General features: G+C 38.7%; 1 protein-coding gene across 4 annotated transcripts in view; it reads right to left on the reverse strand.

The window, feature by feature from the left end:
* Nucleotides 1–22,002, reverse strand: part of Usp9x (ubiquitin specific peptidase 9 X-linked) — a 103,655-nt gene extending 81,653 nt beyond the window's left edge. For 3 of the 4 annotated variants that reach the window (XR_003712441.1, XM_028776024.1, XM_028776022.1), the window contains exons 1-2: nt 21,864–22,002; nt 21,265–21,374 (exon numbers count right to left, since the gene is read on the reverse strand). The gene's annotated coding sequence lies outside the window, so the exon portion shown is untranslated. The remainder of the gene's footprint in view (nt 1–21,264; nt 21,375–21,863) is intronic. The other variant, XM_028776023.1, reaches the window with a different exon arrangement.
* Nucleotides 22,003–22,391: the final 389 nt, after the last annotated feature.

The following is a 22,391-nucleotide window of genomic DNA, read 5'->3' on the forward strand; positions in this document are numbered from 1 at the left end:
TCTCTCTCTCTCTCTCTCTCTCTCTCTCTCTCTCTCTCTCTCTCTCTCTCTCTCTCTCTCACACACACACACACACACACCCACACCCACACCCACACACCCACACACCTCCCTTCCATCTGTACATATTAAAAACTCAATCAGTAGACAAACCAAAACTATTGGGCAAAAGTGATGAGAAAATCATTGCAGACAAAGATACCATATAAATTATCAAGTGGCAAAACTATAGAAATCTATCAAAAATTTTGGATTTAGAGACTTTTCATGAAATTGGACTTTTCATGAATGATTTCCTCAAATTAAGTTTTTTTCTAAAACATGACTAGTTATATTAATAAGAAATATAGCTTTTAAAAATTATAAACTGGATAGCTCTGTGTATAAAATACTTGTTACACAAGCATGAAGATCTGAGTTCGATACTCAGCATCCCCACAAAGAGCAAGGCAAAGCAGCACATGCTTATGATCTCAGCAGTGGGAGGGTAGACAGGAGGATCCCTGGAGTTTGCTAACCGGCTAGCTATCCTAGCTCAATCTGGGAACTCCCAAGTTCAGTAAGTGAAGGTGCTTGCCACCAAGCCTGGTGACCTAAGTTGGATCCCTGGGATCAACATGGTAGAAGGACTGATCCATTTTCTGTAGGTTGTTCTCTTACTTCCACATCCATGCACTCACATATGCAATAAGAAATCTAAAGGGAATGGAGACGTAACAGCATTTAACAGCACTGGCTGCTCTTGTAGAGGACTCAGGTTAGATAAGAGTCCTAGCAGCCACATGGCAGCTCATAATCTTCTATAAATCCCAAATAAGATGACCCTCTCTGGCCTTTTCAAGTACTAGGCATGCATGTGGTATACAGACAAAACATGCAGGTAAAAAACCCAGACACATAATTTTTAAAATTAAAAAGTATTATCAAAATAATTAAAAATTTTTAATTAAAAATTAAGGTGCAAAGTAAGAGAGGTAAGTTAATATTGACCTCCAGCAGCCACATAAAAAATTTATTAAAATTATTATTCCAAGAGATGAGTTCATGCTACAAAGTTTGAAAGATAGTACATTTATTTTATAAAATGTCTTAGATTTATTTATTTATTTATTTAGTGATGTATATGAGTGTTTTATCTGCATTATACCTCAACTCCAGAAGAGTGTATCAGATCACACTGCAGGGGATTGAACTTAAAACCTCTGGATGAGCTCTTAACCCCTAAGCCATATCTCTCCAGCCCAAGACAGTACATTTATAATTTAGCAGTTCAGTCCATATCCAAGAATGCAAATTATCTCTAAGCAATTTTACTTAAAAATTTTTTTTAAAGTTCTCTGGTGGTGGTAGCATATGCCTTTAATCCCAGAACTCAGGAGGCAGGACCAGTCTTGACTAAAGAGTAAGTTAGTTACAGGACAGTCAGGGATGCACAGAGAAACCCTGTCTCAAAAAATAAACAACAAAAAAAATTAAAGTGACATTTTAATTTTCTTGGGTGGAGGTGTGGGATGCTAAGGTATACAAATAAAGCTCAGGGGACAATCTGCTAAGACTCAGGTTTCATCTTCTACCATGTAAATCCTAAAGATCGAACTTGGGTTGTCAGGTTTGATGGCAGGGACCTTTACCTGCTGAGTCATTTCACTGGCCCCACTAAGCAATTTTTAAATTTAATCTTTCTTCAAGAATAAAATGCTGGGCAGTGGTGGTGCATGCCTTTAATCCCAGCACTTGGGAGGCAGAGGCAGGTGGATTTCTGAGTTCGAGGCTAGCCTGGTCTACAGAGTGAGTTCCAGGACAGCCAGGGCTACACAGAGAAACCCTGTCTTGAAAAACCAAAAAATAAAAAATAATAAAGTATTTCCTTGTCCTAGCCCCCAATACTCCCATAATTATCAGTATATAAAGTCATCATTCTAAATTCTTATTGGTTCCCAACATCAAGAACAAGGTTCTAAGTGTGATGCCAGTTCTAGACAACTTCATAACCAATCAATTCAGAAATTGAAAATGAAGATGTTCAATTACTGTTATATTCCCATGTCAACTAATTGTTCATATTCTATTCTCAACACTACTTAAAGCTCTCTTCATATATTTTGTAACTAAGTCACTATATCTAAGACTAATTACAAAGGATAACTTCCCTAGAAGTCACTGCAACAGACCCTGCATCCTTCACTTGAAAATCCTTATGGCAAAAATGTATTCACTTAAAAATGCTTGATAATTAACCAAATACTCTTATTCAGACCTCCTCCACAGTAAGGTTTGTCAAGTCCTGTATACACATTATGGTACTGGAAGCTTCAATAAATGTTAGCATCCTTTCTAGGCATTTTCAAAACCAACTTTTCAGTGGTTATCGTACATCTGTAGAATTTTAAATTAAAAATGACTTTAAAATGGTACATCGGAAGCTCTGCGGGCAGTTTCCTCAGTAAAACTACCACTGACAGCAAGTTAAAAAAAAATTAAGTCTCTAGAAATTGTCTTAAGGATATATAACAAACAACAAAACTTTTGATCACAACAAATCTACTGTATCAGTAAGGACAGAACCTGGTATTTAAATCACCATGGTTTCATTCCAGAGGAGCATACCAAAGAACACTGGGCTCTCCCCTTCAAGTTAATGCTATCTTCCTGTGAGAAGAAAGCAGCTAGATTTCTCATCACATCCAGCAAGAGGCTCTATTGCAGGAAGACTGTCTGGGTTCTGGGTAAAGTTCTACTTCAAGGGCAGCAAGCCAAGAATACTACAGTCCTAATGGCTCTTACCCCATCTCATCCATTGGTTCAAGATTCTAAGGCAGGAGATAGGTTAAAAGTCACAGGGTAGGGGGCTGGAGCTCAGTGGTTAAGAGCACTGACTGTACTTCGAGAGGTTCTGAGTTCAAATCCCAGCAACCACATGTTGGCTCACAACCATCTGTAATGAGATCTGATGCCCTCTTCTGGTGTGTCCCAAGACAGCTACAGTGTACTCATATATAATAAATAAATAAATCTTTAAAAAAAAAAGTCACAGGGTAGATGCTGTCTCCATGTAGCAGTTTGCTAAGTAGGGGCTTTAACTATAAGAGAACCCAGCTACAGTCAGTCTGCTTCTTCCATTCTAAAGAGGTATAAAGGTTCCACCACGGGGGGGGGGGGGGGGGAGAGAAAAAAACAAAAATCTAAGTGCTTTTATAGTAAACTGGCTTTATTTCAATTAAGATTCTGATAGTTCGATAAAAGCCAATAAAAATCACCCAGCTAGGTAGTTTACCAAAAAGAACCAGGGAAACAGCTGCAAACAACCATCCTGGGTCAAAAACAAAGCCTCAAGAACCAGCAAAGGATTATCCCTGGAAAATGAAATTTTTAATTGGATCAGGGATCAGACTGGGGAATTTTATAACCCAAAGCATTATGTAAAACAATAGAGCAATCAGTAGGTAATTAGTAAAAGCTAGTATCTGGGTAGAAGAGTGGGCAGGCAAAGACAAGACACATACAGCGCTTGTTGGAACACTCAACAGAGAGACCGCAGAGATTCCAAAAATGACAGGAAAGATTTATTAAAATTGTTCAGCTAGTTATTACATAAATAAATAAACCAAACAAAAAAATAAAGCCTTGGACGTGGCAAGGCAAGTAAAAAATCATTACTCAATGTACTACATTGTATTAAGGGTCCATTTTTACATTAAAAATTAAAATATATGAAAAAAAATAGGAATGCATGGTCCAACTATACAGGAAAAAAACCTTCAAAGAGTCCAGATGCCCAACTAAGCAAGGCTTCAAAAAACAGCTCTTGCATGTATCCTCAAAAAATTAAAGCATGATACTAGGAAAGGAAAATGTGATTATATCCTTTAAAGGTAGACTGTCAATAAAGATACAAAAAGGACATTGAAAAACAAAATCCAAGAGCCAAGTCAAAGGTCTGGACTACAAGTAAAATTAGAAATTCTCTACAATCAGCAAATTTGCAGATTGTTAGATAGCAATCTGAAAAGAACTAAGAGCAAAACCAAAAAAAACTCAAGAACAGATTATCAGAGCAATAATGTGTCACACATCAGTATAGAGTAATGAAAAAGACAAGATCTGTGATGAAATTAGGGTTAAAACCTCACTCCAAATTTAATGAAAAAACATCAAAGAGTTTCAATAAATTCCAAGTAGAATACATGTAAAGATACAGACCAAGAAATTTCTATAATCAAACTGACACCTTGAAACAGAAATTTTTGGTGTGAAAATATTTTGTCTACTCTTCACTGATTTAAAGCATAAAAGGCAAATTTCAACAGCCAAGGATTTGACAATAGATTTTCCTAATAGCACAAGCAACAAAAGGAACAGGCAAATCAGACTTAAAATTACAAACTTTGAAGGCTTGGGTTGTAGCACAATGGGAGAAGGTAAGCACTATGTGAATGGGCACATAGCTCAATCTCTAGCACCAAAAATAAAAATTAAAGGGCCAACCAAATGCCTGAACTTTAATGAAGATAGTGGGGAGTGGTAATAAGGATGGGGAGGAATTAGAACCTCTATTTATTGCTTTTAAAGAAAGGTAATTTTACCAAGTATGGTGGTACATACCTTTAATCCCAGCACTCTGGAGGTAGAGGCAGGCAGATCTCTTAGCTTGAGACTAGCCTATTCTGCAAAATTCCAGGCTAGCAAAGGCTAGCAGCTTGTGTAGTAAGACTGTTTCAAAAAAGATTTTTACAAGCTGCAACATGTACAAGAATTTGAATGTATTATTTCATGAAATAAAATATGAAATAAGTCAGTTAAAAAATGATATAAAAACCATTATGATTCCATTTATAAGGTACCTAGTTGTCAAATTCATAAAGCAGAATTGTGGTTGTGGCCAGCCTTCCTCAATCATACTATTTTGTAGCCAGAAGTTTATTGTCCCACACTCTTCTTGGCTTTGTCTAGCCACATGCTCTAAGAATTCTTTTCTTGCAGTTCTACCTGACTTTTGTACGTACTTTTTAACCTTGTATCCTAAACTCAGTAACTTCAACCCTTCCATATATCCATTCCCTTTTATTATGTTACCTTTAATGGGTCTTATATTTTGTGAGGAATTGATCTTTTCAATTATGTGTTAGTTTTGTTGTTGTTTTGGTTTTTCAAGACAAAAAGAATTTTTTCCTAGGGAAAAAGAAATTTTTCCCTAGTTGTCCTGGACTGGCTTTGCAGATCAGGCTGGTGTAAACTCATAAATCCAACCACCTCTGCTTCTCAAGTGCTAGGACTAAAGGCGCATGCCACTACATCTATTAGAAATTTTAACTGTTTCAAAGTAAGATAGCTTATTACAAAGTAAGATAGCTTTCAGGTAACCAAACTGCTTTTAATTTTACTGTTTCTCATGAATCCCATTATTTTTCCAAGGCTGATTCTACAGAACATAGGCTTTTTTTTTTCTTCTTTCAGCAATGCATAGTGCAATATAACAGAACCACAAGTTCAATTTCCAAGTATCATCTTGCTCTTTTCAGGTGGCTAACACCTCCAGAGATTATTAGAAAACTTTACTGAGAGGATGTGCAAATGCCAGGAACATGTAGAAGGGACCCAGTAAATATATTTTTCAAAATGCTGATTAGATTATTACTCATTCCTGACAATTCTTATTTTTGAACTTTCAAAGGCTCATTAAGAATATGATCTCTAGACTGGGCCAGGGCAGGGGGGGGGAGTCTCCAAATTATATATATTATCAAGATTTTCTGATTTTGATATGCATTGTCACAATTGCTATGGATGATTTGTGAAATTACTATTTCAATATTTTTATATAACACAGGTGTTAGCATTATGTTACATTAGCCCAACTCTACTAGAGCTGATTGCTACATTGTCCTTTGTGAAAACTGAATTTCAAGTAAAAAAAAAAAAAAGTTACCCTCTGCAACATAATTTATAGTGTCATAATATTCCTATCAGAGTTTGTTCTGGCTCTAAAACAATTTTAATAGCAGGGAAATTAAAGAAGCCAGTAACAAAATGACATCAAAATTATGCAGTTCTATACAACTTACTAATTATCTGTTGAATGAAAGAAAATATAAACAAACCACCCTTTGAGGTACAAATGGATCTTCCCCATTTAATAGAGAAATAACTTATCAATAAGTATCCAACTGTGGTTCTAGTTTATTTGATTATACCTGCTAGATTTCTATCAATGGTAAGCTGGCTCAAGTTCGCTAACTCTGATTCTACATTTAGAGAATCTTTTAATTATTTCCTATTATAAATATTGCTTAGGGAATCTGGGCGTGGTGACACACCCCTTTAATTAAAGCATTTATGAGGCAGGGGGAGATTGCTGAGTTCTAGGCCAGCTGGGTCTACAGAACAAGTTCCAAAACAGCCAGGACTACATAGAGAAAACCTTTGCCTGAGGGGGGAAAACAAATTTACAAAACAAATGTTTCTTAACTATAAACATAAACAAAATTAAAAATTAAACTTATTAAATATACACAGAGGAGAAGACAGCAGGAAATAATCAAACTCAGGGCTGAAATCAATCAAGTAGCAACTAAGAGAACTATACAAAGAATCAACAAAACTAGGAACTGGTTCTTTTGAGAAAATCAACAAGATAGATAAACCCTTAGCCAGACTAACCAGAGGGCACAGAGACAGTATCCAAACTAACAAAATCAGGAATGAAAAGAGAAACAACAACAGAAACCGAAGAAATTAAAAAAATAATAATCAGATCCTACTATAAAAGTATATACTCAAAAACTGGAAAAGCTGGATGAAATGGATGATTTTTCTAGACAGACACCAGATATCAAAGTTAAATCAGGATCAGATAAACCATCTCAACAGCCCCATAACCCCCAAGGAAATAGAAGCAGTCATTAAAAGTCTCCCAACCAAAAAAAGGCCCAGGACTAGATGATTTTAGAGCAGATTTCTATAGGACCTTCAAAGAAGATCTAATACCAATACTTCTCAAACTATTCCATAAAATAGAATCAGAAGGAACACTACCCAATTCTTTCTATGAAGCTACAATTAATTACACTGATACTTAAACCACAAAAAGACCCAACAAAGAAAGAGAACTAACTACAGGGCTGGAGAGATGGCTCAGTGGTTAAGAGGTAATGCTCTTCCAGAGGTCCTGAGTTCAATTCCTAGCAACCACATAGTGGCTCACAACCATCTGTAATGGGATCTGATGCCCTTTTCTGGTGTGTCTGAAGACAGCGACAGTGTACTCATATACATAAAATAAATATTAAAAAATAAGTAAGTTTTAAGAAAAGAGAGAGAACTACAGACCAATTTCCCTTATAAATATCGATGCAAAAATACTCAATAAAATTCTCATAAACTGAATCCAAGAACACATCAAAATGATCATCCACCATGATCAAGTAGACTTCATCCCAGGAATGCAGGGATGGTTCAATGTACAGAAATCCATCACCTCAATCCACTATATAAACACAAAGAAAACCACCATATGATCATTTTATTAGATACTGAAAAAGCATTTGACAAAATTCAACATCCCTTCATGTTAAAAGTCTTGCAAAGATCAGGAATTCAAGGCCCATACCTAAACACAGTAAAAGCAATATACAGCAAACCAATAACCAACATCAAACTAAATGGAGAGAAACTCAAAGCAATCCCATTAAAATCAGGGACAAGACAAGGCTGGCCACTCTCTATCTATTCAAAGTTCTAGCCTGAGCAATTAGACAACAAAGAGATAAAAGGGATACAAATTGGGAGGAAGTCAAGATATCACTATTTGCAGATGATATGATAGCATGCTGATACGATAGTATACTTAAGTGACCCCAAAAATTCTACCAGAGAGCTCCTACAGCTGATAAACAACTTCACCAAAGTGGTTGGATATAAAATTAATTCTAACAAATCAGTAGCCTTCCTCTACTCAAAGGATGAAAGGGTTGAGAAAGAAATTAGGGAAACAACACCCTTCACAATAGTCACAAAAAATATAAAATATCTTGGTGTGATTCTAACCAAGCAAGTGAAAGATCTGTATGACAAGAACTTCAAATCCCTGAAGAAAGAAATCTAAAAAGACTTCAGAAAATGGAAAAGATCTTCCATGTTCATGGATTGGATCAATATAGTAAACATGGCCATCTTACTGAAACAATCTACAGATTCAATGCAATCTCCATCAAAATTCCAACTCAATTCTTCACAGAGTTGGAAAGAGCAACAACATTCAAATTCATTTGGAATAACAAAAAACCTACCATAGCTGGAGTGTGGGTGGGTGCCCTCATACAGGCAAAGGGAAAGGGGGATGTGGGATGGGGGAGTTGGTGGAAGGGATAAAGGGAAGTAGGATATCATTAGAGAAGTAAACAAATGGAATGATTAATAATAAAAAAAACTAAACTTATTTGTAGTTATATAAAACCTAAACTTATTTGTAGTTATATAAAACCAAACAAAAAATATATATTTTAACTAAGTCCAAAAAACCTATTAATATAACATGACAGATTTAGAAGTAGTTGTGACTGCTAGGTTTGAATTCCTGAACCTAGCATGGGTATATCAAAACCATCATATGGCATGTGGAAGACAGCTTTCTTACTTCTACTTCAATTACATCACTCTGTATATATGTTATGCTATGATATCAGTTGCTCCTGGCACCAACATACCATTCATATGTGAAGTTTGCCTGCTATTTTCATTATCCCAGAAATCAACAAATGAAGATTTATTTTTTTAAAAGATAAACTTTTGTTTCATTGAAAATACACAAAAGAAATATACAGAAAGCTACAACTTTATAGAGATTCTTTCTTAAAAAATTAAAATAACCCCATTCATGAGATTATCTCATTGTATTATTCAAAAGTCATAATACAAATCACTTTATCTGAACTGTACAATTGAATGGGTCTTTCTATATTTACAGTTGCACAATTACAATTCCAGAATATTTTTATCACCCACAAGAGAAAAACCATACCAAAGCTAAGGGAGTAGCTCAGTAGCAAATAGTATGCAAGGGGCCCTGGACTCTATTTCCAGCACCAGAAAGAAACCATACCCTCATTATTAAGCAGCCACTCCCCATTCCCTATATCCTCCCTTAATCTACTTTCTGCCTTCTGCAACTGGTTTCTTTCATTTCAGAATGCTTTTAAAGTTCATGAAAGTTGAAGCATATCAATATTTCCCTTTTTATTGCTAATATTTCACTGTATGGTATATATTCTATGAATATATTCACTATATGAAGACATTTGGGTTGGTTTTTGTTTTCAACAAAGGGTTTCTCTGTATTGCCCCAGCTGTCCTGAAACTTACTCTGTAGACTCAGAGACCTACTTGCTTCCCAAGTGCTGGGATTAAAGGTGTGTATCACTATGCCATGCCCTGTGCTAACATTTTTATTAGTTAAAAAAGAAAAATCACTGAAATCTGAGTGTTCACCAACAGAAGATTGGATAAATTAAACGAAACATTGATATATGTGCATATAACTTTAGTAGAAAGGTCAAAATATGTTTTGGAGTGATAAGTGAACCTTCTAGACTACTACTAAAAATTTTCTGTATAATAACCTGATTGGTGACTATACAGGTAAATTACTAGTTAAAAAGTAAAATTTTATAGTAGATTAGATGCCATTCTAAAGATCTAAACTTTCTTGTCTACAGCAGTCTAATAAGTTACTGATTTTACAAGTATGGCCTGGGGGTTCCCTGGTATCTATGAGATTTCTCTATTACCCAGAGATAAGTTTTTTCTTAGATATTACTTGTCACAAAATTTTATACCCAGTTGTCTTTCAGAGATGCAAAAATTATAAACCACCAGTGTCCTTGAGAATTCTTATTTTGAGAAAGTCTTTTTTCATAAAAACATTTACACTGATAGGAAATGAGTTTTTTTGTTTGTTTTTTTTGTTGTTTGGTTTTTTGAGACAGGGTTTCTCTGTATAGCCCTGGCTGTCCTGGAACTCACTCTGTAGACCAGGCTGGCCTCGAACTCAGAAATCCGCCTGCCTCTGCCTCCCAAGTGCTGGGATTAAAGGCGTGCACCACCATGGCCTGGCGGGAATGAGTTATTCTTAACTAATTTTTATTATTTATATGCGTGTACTCGTGGATACCTATGGAGGCCAGAGGGTGATTGATCCGATAGAACAGGAGTTATACCTGGTTGTGAGACACCCAATACAAATATTTGAAAATTGTTAGGCTAAGAAATATAAGCCTTCTAGTACTTGAGAGGTAGAGGCAGTTGGATCTCTGTGAGTTCAAAACCAACCTAGACTACAGAGAGTTCCAGGACAGCAGAGTTACACAGAGAAACCCTGTCTCAAAAAAAAAAAACAAAAACAAAAAACAAAAAAATAAAAGAAAGAAAAAGAAGTAAATAAACCCCAATAAGCTTGTTTGGTTAGTTCCCTTTAAAAAATAATCAAGTGGGGTATCACTATTTTCTCTGAAATCATGTTGGACAAAAAACACTGCCTGTGCGCCACCACCGCCTGGCTAAAAGAACTATTATAATACTATCCAATCCCCTGCTACATTTCTACTTCAGTATATCTACCATGCTATGCTCAGAATCTTTGTGTATGCAAATGAGTGCATGCATAGGCCAGAGGACAATCGAGTGTAGTTCAATAGGTATTACCCACCTTAGTTTTTGAGACAAGGTCTCTCATCTGCCTGAAACTGTCCAAATAGGAAGAGTTGGGCTGGCCAATGAGCCCTAAGGATCCATCTATTTCTAGTTCCTCATTGCTGAAATTAACGGGTGCATGCTGTACCTGGCTTTAAGTGAGTTCTGGGGATTTAGCTCAGGTCTTCATGCTTTAATGATTGTCCTATCTGCCCATTCCCCTCAGAATTATCTTTAAAAAAAAAAAAAACAGAAACCACTGTCTTTCACTTAAAGGCCCTTCACACTCAAACTTAAATGCTCTAACATATTATCTTGTAATCAAGCCTTAAACTAAGTCATCTCCCATAACTCCTCCTGGCTGACTCTCTCCAGTGTTCCTTCTATGCTATACTAGTTTTTTCCTCTAAAAACACTCTTTCTGCCATTGTACCGTTTCAAGTAATGGCTCTCAATTTCTGTTTGGTGCACACTTTTCCACATTATTAGCCATTACAACAGGGAGAAGGTCCTACTGAAATTTTATAGGTAGAAACCAGAGATGATTAGTAAGTATACAGCATGCCTCGAGAAGTGTCTGATCAAGTATTTGGTCAGAAACATCAAGGTTAAAAAATACCATCTGGGCCGGGCAGTGGTGGCGCACGCCTTTAATCCTAGCACTTGGGAGGCAGAGGCAGGTGGATCTCTGAGTTCGAGAGTTCGAGGCTAGCCTGGTCTACAGAGTGAGTTCCAGGACAGCCAGGGCTACACACATAGAAACCCTGTCTCGAAAAAACCAAAAAAGAAAAAAGGAAGGAAGGAAGGAAGGAAGGGAGGGAGGGAGGGAGGGAGGGAGGGAGGGAGAGAGAGAGAAAGAAAGAAAGAAAGAAAGAAAGAAAGAAAGAAAGAAAGAAGGAAAGAAAAAAAGAAAGACAGACCGACCATCTGAAGGTCCCTACTCTAATTCAGGCGATGTCAAAATGACATCTTTGAAGATTTGCCAAGCCTCATTTTAAAAAATCCAAACTGAGCAATCTTTCTTATCACTACATTTTTCACACTTTTTATGGTTGTTTTTTGGTGCTGAGAATTGATCTCAAGAGCCTCATGCTTAGTAAATACCAAGCACACTATCACTTAGCTACACCCCCAGCTCCTTGCACCAGATTCAACTCTTATGGAAGTGTCTGGCCCAACATCCTAGAGTCTTTAAGGTAGACGTTAATAACCATCTTTGTATCTCTCTATGCCTATAATGGTGTTAAATGAATGAATTTAAGTCAATCATCACAGCAAGGCAGTAATCAGAGTTTAAGTTTGAATTTTTTTTTTTTTTTTTTTTTTACAATTTCACCAAGATCAAATACTTGCTTACCACTTACCAGTTACAACTATAATCTAAGCCTTTGAGATTGTTGAGGGTATGGTAGGTGGAAAAGAAGACATCCCTATTAACCTGTTACAATACCTAATATACAGAGGAAGAGGTGGAGAGACAGGGATTATGAAAGGCTGGAGTACTTACTTACTATTACCAACTACTGACCAATTAGCTCAGAGAATGAGAAAGAACCTTGCAAACACAGACTATGTCAAAAATTTTGTTTCTCATGGAATTGGCACAGTAAGCATTTTGAGAAGTATTTGGGGGACAGTAGGAAGAAATAAGGGCATTAAAACAAGCCCCAGCTTACATTTATATGACTAATTTCAATGCATAGTAGAAAGGGGAAGCTCTCACAAAAAATAAATTCAGGGGAAGATTCTTTAGTCTTCATTCAGCTACACAACCACAATCACTTTCCCCAGTCATGCCTGATGGATCCTGACTGTAATCCTAGCACTCTTGAGATTGAAGCAAGAAGATCACAAGTTACTGGCTCTAAGGAGGAAAAAACCCAAACAGGCATGGTAGTGCAGGCCTGTATTCTCTAGCAGCACTTGGGAAGCTGAGGCAGGAGTGTCAGGAGTTTGAGACCAGAAACATGAAAGCCTGCCTCAAAAAGTCAACAACAAAAAGAAAACAAATTAAAAAATACCTCATCCTCAAATGTACTTCCTTATCCTCTTTCAAATAATTCAAATCTCTCAAAGCTAAACAACAGTGTTTCTCCACTCTCAGAACGGAGGAATTTATAAAATTCCTGATTACCTTCCACTCTCAGAACGGAGGAATTTATAAAATTCCTGATTATCTTCAACTGTCAAATAGAAGCCACGGGCTGGGAATATAGCTCAGCTGGTGTAGTACCTATCTGGTATTAGTACAACCCTGGTTTAATACTCAGCACTGCATAAACCCTGCATGTCAATACACTCCTGTAATCCTGGCATTCAAGAGGAGGTAGGAGGTTTAAGGTCATATTCACCTACACAGTGAGTTACAGCCTAGCCTAGTATATGTAAAACTATGTCTCAAAAACCAAACTACTACTACAAAAAAAAATAGAATCCATCTTCTAAAAAGCTTTCCCCATCAAATATTAAATTACAACTTAACTGTCTTGAAAGAGAACTTTGATATTTTAAAGTTTTATACCAAATGACGTTTCACTGTACTTGAAAATACAGTTTTCCAATTTAGCTTATTATCACTGGCCTCCTTTAAAATTGTACTGGCTCAAAGATTCTAATGAAGTAAATATGGTGACTAATTTTAAATTCATTTTAATATAGGGTGGGACAATTCTGTTTTTTTAACCTTGTATTCCTATTACCTGGTACAGTTCCTAATATACAGTACAACCCAGTACATAACAGGTATTTACTATATAACTGAACTTTAAGCACAAAGCAGAATATTCAAGATAGAACTACACTGTAATAGACCAATGAAGTAGGATATGCTAGAATTAATGGAGTAATTCTCTTGGGGTAATTCCCTGGGAACTTTTTAGTAGCATACTCTAGACCTCCACTGCAGACTAACTGAACTAAACTTGGAATGAGCAGAGGAATTTTTGGACAAGCCCTCCAGGTCTAGGAACTAAGCCAGGTCAGGCAAAACTAAAAACTAGGGTGACAAACTAAATCCAACCTCTTGGTTTGTTTTTTGTTCAATCTAAATCAAGAATGACTTAACACAGAAATATTTGCAATCAACTTGAGAGAACACTAGCTTTAAATTCCAATACTATATTATACCCCAAACCAAGTTTTGATTTTTCTCATTAAACCTATATTATACTTAATGTGTCTAATTACATTTTTATCTCAACATACAATTCAATCTCCTCAATTTTGCCTCTTGGCCCACAAAGTCCAAACTATTATTATCTGGCCTCTTACAGAAAAGGTTTGCCTAATCTTTCCTTTGACCTGAATTATAAAGACAAGCAACCCAATCCTTTTGCACTATTGTGCTCAGAAACAAACCACTCTGTTAAGATCTAAAACATCAACTGTCATGTTCTCTGGTGTCAAAGATATTAATAATCAGATTCAGAAGCTCATATAATTCAGAGTAAACAAGAAAAAGAGACCTGTAACCAACTAACAAAATTTGTTGACTTTCAAAATACACCAGTCAGCAAAACACAAGGCACTAAGACAGGAATGTGAATGTTTCCCTTCTCTGCCTTTTTTCCTGTCTTCTCCTTCCATATTCAGAATGTACAGGTTGAGATTTAACATCCAAGACTAACAGCTCAAAATCATCTGAAGAAAACAATTCCTTTGATATGCTTGGTTAACACAGTACATGTTCAGAGTTCACATAAATGATAAGTTAGGGGGAAAAAGTATACAGTGTCATAAAATAATGCATCTGTATGGAGGTTTAGTCAAATCCATTCCAGTAGAGATGGTGGGAGAAGTGGTCCAACCTCGCCATAAGTGGGGTTTGGTAGAGGGAGCAGGGCTTCAAATGGACCTAGCTTGAAGGTTTTCTCTGTGCCTACTCTTTCTTAAGCATTTTACTGGCCCAGTGATCCTGGCTATCCTTAACTTCATTGCCACAGTTTCTTGAGTGGTGTAAGTAATGACCAAAGTAATGATAATTATCATTTATCCCACAATCTTAAGTCACTGATACTTTGATATGAAATAAAAATTAAGACACTTTCAAAGGCAGCTTGGTCTTCATGTGGGTCCAATAACTGAAGCAGAGGCTATCCCTGAATCTGTTGTCTGCCTGTGGATCCTGTTTCCCTAGCTGGACCAACTTGCCTGGCCTCAGAGAGAGAGGCTGCACCTGGAGAAACCTGGTGTGCAGGGAGTGGGGGATACCCAAGGAGGGCTCTCCACCTCAGAGAAAGAGAGAGGAGGTTGGGGGGGGGGAGATCTGTGTGAAAGGGTATTGGGAGGAGCCGATATTGTGATTTAAAGTGAATAAATAAATTAAGGAATTTTCAAGCCAACAAAAATACTGACCTCTAGAAGACAAGCTAAATTATAAAATATAGAAAATGAATGTAGGAGGACAACTACTTGGAAAACGGATGAGAAAGGAGACAGAGTCAAGAACAGATAATAAGGAAGTATAATGATCAAAGTACACAATAAACACTTAAAAATAATGAAATTCATTCTGTACAATAACATACACTACTTTTTAAAAACTAGAGTATTAATCTCTGCCTCTGCCTCCCAGGTGCTGGGACTAAAGGCTTGCAACACCATGCCTAACTGAAGTTTTCCTTTTGTTTTGTTCAAGGGTTAGCTAACTCTATAAGTAAACATGCAATTTTTTAAAAAACTCTTTTAGAATATCAGCCCTATGATACTTAGTTTTACAATTAATCAAAAGAAAATAAACTGAACTAAAACCAACCTGAGCAAGTCTGTGAGATCCTGTCTCAAAATAAAAAGTAAATAAAAGATGGAAGAATGGCAATGAGAATATACACAGGTTAGTGGCAAAAAGAACACTTGCTAAAGCATGTTGAAGGTCCTAGTTTCAATCCCTGGCACTGCAAACAAATCAAATAGGACCCCAATTTTACCATTCAGGGAAATCAATAATGTTGTAGGTGTTCCAGGCCAGCCAAGGTTACACACATGGTAAGAGCCTGTCTTGAAAAAAAAAATTCATTTACACTATCCTTGATATATCCTTGAGAAAATAAATTCAGACTACATTATTAAAAAAAAAAAAAAACTGGGCCGGGCAGTGGTGGCGCACGCCTTTAATCCCAGCACTTGGGAGGCAGAGGCAGGTGGATTTCTGAATTCGAGGTTAGCCTGGTCTACAGAGTGAGTTCCAGGACAGCCTGGGCTACACAGAGAAACCCTGTCTCAACAACAACAAAAAAAACCTGAAAATAGGACAATCCCATTGGTTTATACCTTAACAAGTCTACTACTTATATCTACCTAAATCAGTTTCTATGAGACACATAAAAACGATACCAATTAGAACCTAGGAGGGACTTTAGAGAGAACTAATCCTGTGCCTCTCCTTTTACACAATAGTAGTTGCTAGACCAATGCCTGGGACACAGCAAATAATTATCTATGATAGATAAAAAGAGTTAATGTGTTAAAAGATATTAAAAACATTATCTCTGGAGCCAGAAACCTTAATTCTTGAAAAAGTTCTCAAAACTAATGAATGTGTGAAATAATATATTTGAGTCATGTCTGTGCAATCACTTTCTCATATACCTAATCAATCTAGGTGCTGAACTTCTCCCTATGTTTGGGTTACAGTCAGAACTTTTTGATTGACAAAATTAGGTTCAAGTGTATTGCTAACAAAACACAAAATGCACAGGACTGCAAATTCTCCCTTTTTCCTAAAATGAACAGCGAAATAACTCTCCTGTCCTGGGTTACCAAGACAGAACTCTAATCATTTTTCTTTAAATGGTCGGGGCTGGAGAGATGGCTCAGCGGTTAAGAGCACTGACTGCTCTTCCAGAGGTCCTGAGTTCAATTCCCAGCAACCACATGGTGGCTCACAACCATCCGTAATGAGATTGGATGCCCTCTTCTGGTATGTCTGAAGACAGCTACAGTGTACTCATCAATAAAATAAATATTTTTTAAAAAATCTTTAAATGGTCAGTTCCTGCTCCAAACTGTACTTGTACTCTATAGAATAAGACCAAGACAAACATACTTTGAAAATGTTCCACAAAAGATTCTGACACACAGTTAAAGCACAGAATTAACTGTTAGGCAATCACCCAGAATAAAATTGGAAACTTCTCAGTGTGGCATGGCAGGTCTATACTCTCATGTACTTAGGAGGATGAGGTCAATAGCTTCATAGGGGACTAGTCTGAAAACACCAAACAACCAAAAGTCATTTGCTGAATATACATATATATGTACCTATGATGGGTACAGGACTTAGCATAGGTATGCTTGAAAAATAAATTTTAATCATTTCTCAGCCTTTTGGCAAAGATCAAGTATAATTTCAGGGAAATATCTCATTTTTACAATAATACTTTCCCACATTTTCCCCTAAAAATATACTAGTCATTTTAGCACCAATAACCTGTCAGAAAATTTCAGTCATTTTTCTACATAAGAAAATTCAGAGCCAGATGATGTACCAGCAAATATACTTGCAATCCCAGCACTTGGAAGGTGGGAGCCGAAGAATCAGTTTAAAGTCATACACTATACAGCCAGTTTGTATCCAGCCTAAGTTTGTGAGCTCCTGTCTCAAAACACAGAAACATAAATAATATAAAAGAACTTTAAAGATCACTAAAATTCCATTTTCTAAAATTCACTAAAGATATTTGAGGATTCTTATGTCTCATTGAGAATAATTATAGAGATAGAGATGTAACTTGGTGGTAGCATTTAACTGCCCTAGTGTTCATGAGACCCTAAGGAAACAGGGCACATAAACCCAACATCTGTTGTGGCTATTTTCATTTCATAATTATCAACCAACACTACCAAAATGGTAAAAAAAAAAAAGGGGGGGGGGCTGGAGAGATGGCTCAATGGTTAAGAGCACTGACTGCTCTTCCAAAGGTCCTGAGTTCAATTCCTAGCATCCACATGGTGGCTCACAACCATCTGTAATGGGATCTGATGCCCTCTTCTGGTATGTCTGAAGACAGCAACAATGTACTCATGCGTGAAATAAAATCTTAAAAAAAGAAAAAAAATGCTAAAAGGAAGCATTAGTCTTAAATTTTTTTATTGAAAGTAAAATTTTTAATTAAATGAAATTCAGAGTTCTCAAACTGAAATTACAATTTCACTATATGTTGAAATAATATGAATTCCCAGGAAATAAATATCTTTTCATTTCAGGAATGTAAAAGTTGTCTAGTATTATTTTAGTCATAAAGTCACTAACTAATAACCTATTACTCTGAACATGTTAGTAGAGGTATGAAGACACCTATTTGTTCTACTTTCCATGGCCAATCAAACTATTTTTCAGTTGTCAATTTTGATACTCTTAAAAGCAAAACTAATCTAAAGCTACTCTGTTATAGTCAACTAACTAAAGGTTCTAAATTTCTTCTAAAATTGTAGTCAGTATCATTTCACTAATATGGCACCTAAGCTAAAGTACCACTAAGTATGGCAGGCCCTCCACTGGTATAATAATAATAAAATAATACTACCACCTATATAATGTAATAAATAAGAATGTTCAAATGCTTAACAGAGTAATTAATACTAAATAAGTGCTACTTATGCTGAAAATGGAAAGCAGTTAGAAAAAATCTATCTTATTTATCTATAAAAGTTATATAATAATATGCAACAATAGCCACAGTTTTAACTCTGATACAGTATTAGAATCATACCCAGTACTCTTAAAATACAGCTTTTATTAAGTCCCATATCAGATAAACAAGAAAACCACTCCCAAGTGATTCTAATATCCAGAATTGAGTATGAATGTAGTAAATCCTTCCCAAACACTGTTAGAACATGTAAAAACACAAGACAGCAACCAAGAACATGGTTCTCAAAGATGCAGATCCTAAAACAATGAAATGGAAACTAGACTTGTTTCTTAATTTTTGAGAACCATTTCGAGATTCAGAAAACTTATCAGCAAGAAAAAAATATAATATGCAAACAAAATAACAGTTAAACAACCACAGACTATACTTCACAGGGGATCAAAGTCAAAGACTAATCTATATACACACACACACATATATATATACACACATACACAAACACACATGCCCGTGCGCGCGTGTGTTAAGTGTGTATATGTGTCTGTTAATTTTAAATTAGTGGTTGAGTGTGTTTCTGTCACTCACAGAGGGGTGTCAGATCCCCTGGAGCTGGAGTTACAGTTTGTGGGCTGCGTGATGTGGGTGCTAGGAATCCAACTTGGATTCTCTGCAAGAACACTATGTACTCACAACTACTAAGCCATTTCTCTAGCCCCAGACACCCCTGTATATTTCAAGTAATTTCCTCTCACCTGCTTTAAACAAAGATTGGTTCCAATGATAAAATTCTAGAAATATTAAAAACTTTAAAAAATTGATCCATTAAATAGGAAAAAAAATAAACGAATAGGTTTTCGTGTGTCCAACTAATCAATAACTAAATGACTGGCATATGAGAAGCTTCCATAAGTAGCTTTATTAATATTATGTCAAAAAATAATTTGAAGAGACACCACTAAATCGCTCTTCTAGAGATTATCAGAAAATGTATTTCAAGATGCTAGAAGACAAAAGAACCAAAGTAAATCCTACTGGATGAAGCATTCCACTGATAGGCAGAAAATGAAGGGATCCCCATGAAATGCGCCATAATTTAAGGATAAAATCTGTTTTTCAAAATTACTTTCAGGAAAAAAAAAAACCCTAAGATTCTTGTCCATGGTGTTCTGGTCCTTAATGCTTCCAGATAGTTCCTTAGATTCTACCAAGGTCAGCAAACTAAAGGAAGAAACAGCAGAACATTAAGGTAACAGCGTATTTTTGTTGGGGGAGGGGTAAGAAAATGCATGAAGGCATTCATTCATATAGCTTAAAAGACAAGAGTTTTTAGTAAGAGAAAGCAAAACATATTTTTTCTTTCTATTTTCACACTTGAAACATTAAATTTCAAATACTTCCGGCTTTCATTCTACCCAAACACTGCAACAATAAAGTATGAATGGTTAGAGTTGCAAGTATGACAAAGCAAGTAAGTTTAAACATTGCAAAAACAAATGTTACTATCTCTGTATATTTAATATCTAAATCTTCTAAGAATTGGAAGGCATTTTGCTGAAGCCAAAATGGCAGCCTGGTAATTCAGTAGACTAGAACAATCTAAAGAGTTTGTAGTCTCTATTTTTAATTAAGTTCAAGTGTACGACCTAATCATGGTTAACCAATCCTTATAATAAAGGAAGCTAATGAACTCCTTTATTACCGGCTGCAGAGTTCCCACGTAAGTACACCCAAAATAATTCTTCATAAGTCAAATTATACAAAGAGAGATAGAAGGGTGGTGGGTTTTAAGGTTAAAAAAATTACTTGAATGCCTCTCCTTCTAACAGAAACAAGAAAATATCACCAAAACCCACAATTCCTTCATTTACAATCAACGACCCTCTGCGGCAAGTACACACACCTGTAAACTGTGGCTGTGAAAATTCAATTAACGGTGTAACTAGAGAACTTCCAAAATAATAATTTAAGTACGTCATATCTAAAAATCTTATCATTCCAGTCTCTGGAGAAACCCAAACAGAAACAAAACCCCAGCTTCGCACCTGTTTAACTTAAATATTTCACAATGAATGAAAAACAAGCCATTCATCAAGCCTCAAGCCTCACATCACAAGCATCTGAAGGTTTTATTAGTCACAAGCTTGCACATACTAGTATTTTCTTTCTTCGTCTTCTTTTTTCTTGTTCTTCAGGAACAGCTAAAAATACAGAGGTGGTAGGTCTAACTCTCGCTTGGAAGCGATTTCGGCATCAAAACATCCTTCCGGGCCTTTGGCCGTGAGTAGACGAAGCGGGGCGAGGGAGGTGTAGGGGAGCGATAACCAGCTCAGACTTCCCAGGGCACAGGGCCACCGAGCGACTGCAGGTTATCGCGGGAGGGCGTTGAGGAGGCAAACTAGTCCGCAGGCCAGATAGCCAGGCGTCGCCGAGGCCTAGCTCTCCCGCTCCAAATCACTCCACCTCAGTAATGGCGTTTGGTGTCAAGTGGAACAGGCTGAGGGCGTCCGCGGCCGGGTTAAGGGGCGCGCGAACCAACTGTCCCCGCCCCCACCCCCGGCGCGCCCGCGCGCTGTCGCGCGCTCCGAAGCGACCTCCCGCGAGGGTGGAGGGGCGGCACGCCGCGCCCGGAGTCTCCATCCTCCTCCTCTCCAGTCAGGACGGGAAGGGGGGGGAGGGGGAGGGCCAGAGCCGTCAGCCATTTTCCCTCCCAGTCCAAAACACACACGCACACACATCGACACACTCGCTCACAGACACACACACACACGCTCACGGGACCCCGGCCGCGCGCACAACGGAGGCTCGCGCGCGTTCGCGACGGCCCGGCCCCTGGGCGACAAGGGAAGCCCCCCACACCGCCAGGCAGCGGCCCCCAAGGGAGGGACCTCTTACGCACACACACCCCCTCGCGCCGTCCTCCCCACCCCTCCAGCCAGCTGTAGGCCCGGGAAAGGCGAGTGGCCCTGGCACCGCCGAGCTAACTACTCACCAAACACAACACAGGAGTCTTCTGCGTAGCAGGACACGCGGAGGCGGGAGGCAAAATGCAAAAGCTCGGTCCGGGATGAGGCCTAACCTGGGAGCATCCCAAGCCAGGGCCTGACGAGGGACAAAAATATGAGGAGAGGTTGCGGATGCCGGGCTCGCGGCGCTCTACGCGTACCGACAAGGGGCCGGGCCCCTCACCCTGGCCGCCCTAGGACAGCGGTGGCCAAGGCCGCCTCCTCCTCCCTCTCAGCCGGCGGCGGCCCTCTTCCCCCTTCTCCCCTCAGGCTGGGGCGCTCTGTGAGCTCAGTCAAGCTCCGGGCTGTACGTTTCTCCTGCGTCACCTCCTCCTGCTCCTCCTCCTGCAGCGGCAGTTTCACCTTCCCCTAGTCGCCGCCTCTGTCCCCCCACTCCCGGCCTGCTAGCTACGCTGCGGCTCCTCTCCTCACTCCCGTCACCAATCCCAAGCCCTGGGGCGGGAGAGGCAGCCGCCTCCCTTGAGGGAGAGGCGGCGGCGGCCGGCTCCCGCGAGGCCTGGGAGCGGGTGCAAGGCAGGGAGGGGGTTCGCTGAGACAGGGAGGAGGGCCCGAATGGGCCGTTTACCGAGAGGTTGCGGCTCCGCCACCGGCGGAGTCTAGTAGCTTCCGCAGCCTTGGGTACCACAGCCTCGTCAATATGGCGGATCCAGCAAATCAAAAAAGAAAAGACAAAAAGAAAAAGAAAGAAAACCGGCACGGCCAGTGGCGGTGTCGGCGGCGGCGGCGGCGGCGGCGGCGGCGGCAGCGGCGGCGGCAACAGCAACGGCAGCGGCAACAGCAACGGCAGCGGCAGCAGCGCAGACTCCCACCAGTCTCAGCGCCGCTTAAGACTGAGCTTCTCCGCCCCCGTCAGGGCCCTCCCCCTCTAAGCCCCGCCCCTTCCGCGCTCGGCCTGGCCCCTCCCCCTGCCCAGCCCCCCTCTAAGCCAGCTGCCCCCTCTCCCTGTCCATCTCGGGTTGGTGAGGGAACGAAAGGAAGAACGCTGTGGGCCACTAGGGGGCCCAGACAAGGCAGTGGACGCCTGGAACGCAGCGAACTGAGTGGGGGAGGGGAAGACAATGCTAGGGAAAGATTGTTCAGCCCTACTGTCGCT

Source organism: Grammomys surdaster, unplaced genomic scaffold, assembly GCF_004785775.1.
Source record: "Grammomys surdaster isolate TR1022 unplaced genomic scaffold, NIH_TR_1.0 263, whole genome shotgun sequence".
Taxonomy (NCBI): Eukaryota; Metazoa; Chordata; class Mammalia; order Rodentia; family Muridae; genus Grammomys; species Grammomys surdaster.